Source organism: Dermacentor silvarum, chromosome 9, assembly GCF_013339745.2.
Source record: "Dermacentor silvarum isolate Dsil-2018 chromosome 9, BIME_Dsil_1.4, whole genome shotgun sequence".
NCBI lineage: Eukaryota > Metazoa > Arthropoda > Arachnida > Ixodida > Ixodidae > Dermacentor > Dermacentor silvarum.
In genome coordinates this window covers 150,996,902-150,999,370 of record NC_051162.1, presented here as the reverse complement: position 1 = coordinate 150,999,370, position 2,469 = coordinate 150,996,902, and the positions used below count along the sequence as shown (strand labels likewise).

General features: G+C 44.5%; 1 long non-coding RNA gene across 1 annotated transcript; it reads left to right on the top strand.

Moving 5' to 3' along the window:
• The first annotated feature begins 582 nt into the window (after window positions 1-582).
• LOC125940132 (uncharacterized) lies at window positions 583-1,733 on the top strand. The gene is made up of 2 exons (XR_007463362.1): window positions 583-754; window positions 1,296-1,733. It is a non-coding gene; the product is annotated as an uncharacterized LOC125940132 (long non-coding RNA).
• The last annotated feature ends 736 nt before the right edge of the window (window positions 1,734-2,469 follow it).

Genomic DNA, 2,469 nt, shown 5'->3' with positions numbered 1-2,469 from the left:
TCCACACCGCTCTCTTCCTGTCTCTTAACGTTAGGCCTAACATTTGTCGTTCCATCGCTCTTTGTGCGGTGCTTAAATTAACCCAACTTAACCGTACAGCACTGAAAAACGGGAACACTGAGCGTTTAGCACAGAAGCATGCCAGAATAACTAAAATTCAGATTTGACGACATGGTGAAGCACGGCTTAAGTTTTCAGCTTACTTAGAATTTCAATACAAAATCTGGTTCCCAGTGGATCCATTGCAGCTACATTCGTTGAGGGCTATAGCATTGGAAATGATAATCTCGCAGTACAGTAACTGAAGGTGCCGTCGTACGTATTCTAACAGTGCGAAAGCAACACGCACAATAGTAATTACAACGCGACAACGTGGCGCTGACTCACAGCGGATATTTTATGCATAAAGTTGTTGGATCCTCATGTTCAGTTCTGTGTGATCATCATCATCATCATCGGGTGTGTGCCTTTGCTTGTTCGATGCCGATTGCTCGGGCACGGCGGCCTGGATCGGCGCGTGCGGCGGGGTTGCTACGGCCGTCCCGTTCGACGCGCCCCATTGAGAAAATGTAATTGAGGAAGTTCTCCCGCGCCCCTGGTGGTGGCGCTGTGCTCCCCACCCCCCTGCTGACGGCGTCGCGGCCGTGGAGATGCTTGGAGAGATGCGCATTTGACATCGTGAACGTGGTGAAGATGGCCTGAACGTTGGCCTAGAAGTGTATTGACAGCCGCCGGAAACTGCAGGAGAATCAAGGTACGTGGTGATGTATTTTTAAGTCGGCCTTACACCTTGAGGGTGTTTCTCTGTAGCATAATACAATCTAGATGCAGCTAACGCATAGGCAGGTTGTTTGCGCGACTTTGTGGGGCGCATTGCACCTGCCTTGAGACATGTATTCTAGCGAGTGAGCAGCCGCTGTGCCTAAGCGCTTTCTCTGACCATGCTTATCATTCTTTTCTTGCGCTCGCTTTTCCATCCTTCCAGAAGAAACGTATTTCATTATCGTAGTCATTGTATGGCTACGTTCTTGGGTCGAGCGCTGTGTTCACCGAAGTCTTCATATACATGCAGGCATCATGGTGGTAATAATTTTGCAGTACATTTTCTCCGGCCTGATGTACCGGCCAAATGAATTATTCGGGGCCCTTGTACGTACGCGCGTCACAATTCCATGGTGAAGTTCCCGCGATACATCAGTGCTACTGAAACGGCTTGTTTCTTTTTGGGGTTTTTATGTGCCGAAACCATGTGCCTTAATTAGGCATGTGATGTGAACACATCCTTTTTTTTTCAGTGCTACCACCACCTTCAACGGTGAAAAATTCTGCAGTAGCAGACATTGCTGCTTTCATTGAAAAGGCAAGCGAAGAACGGAGGACAAGCAGCGCATGTCCAAGTCTACACAAATCAACGTCAGCATCAACGGTAATGGGACTCATTAATCGCCAAACAAGAGGTGGTTTGGTGTTCCTGAAGCCCAAGTTTTTTGGTGTCCTGGTTAACGTAAAAAAGGTCGTTGACATCGCAGTACCATATATTGGCAAGGATAATGCGTGCAAAAAGCTGGCAGCTTTGATTTGTCTGTACTTAGGGAGCTGCCCTCTTTTTACTTGCCAGGCAAACGAAGAGCCTACATCAGTGACTTCTTCAATAGTAGCAAGCAAATTTATAAAGCCCCTATTGTCAAACATTGGCGCAGCTGTTAGAGACACAGCGGTTAACCGCAAACAAACTGATGAATAAGGCACTGGACCGAAAAGTTCTGCACGTTTGAAGAGAACACTACGAGTGCTCAAGGACTGTGAGTTCGTCATTGTAAATAAATTATTGCAAGCATTGTGAATGTGCTATTCTGGTATTTTCGCCATGAATACAAACATGAAACATGAAAGGTACACGAATGAAATTTTGCATCCTGAATGGACATTCCTTGAACTCTAATTTTTCCAAAATTTAGCTTCCTTGAGCACGTAGTTGTCTGGCTGTTTACAACAAAAACTGCGATATTTGGCAATCTTCAAAAGCAAGTTATCCAAAAAGTAAAAACTCAACATTATTTTGCTGCGTTGATGATATTGATAATTATGTCATAAAGCTACACAGCAAGCCGCAATGCATTAAAGACGGTAGTTTTTTCTAAATATGGTCACAACTGAGACACAGTTCGCAAAAACCATGTATCTCATGCTTGTTCTTGAACATTTATTTCTAAATCGCAGTAATCAATTTCTTCATATTATATATAGATGGAATCTACAAGAATTAAGCTTTGTTATGGTATATACGAAAACTTTATATCCTAAGTAGAAGAGTCGCCACGATTGCTCCAAAGTACTGAAAACGGGGGGCTCGTGCCACCGGAGTGGGACCGCCACCTTAAACCACAATCATTCATGATTTCTGGTAAATATACTGTTCCCTCCTAATGAACCGCAAAATACTTTCAAGAACAGTGGTAAGCTCCCAGT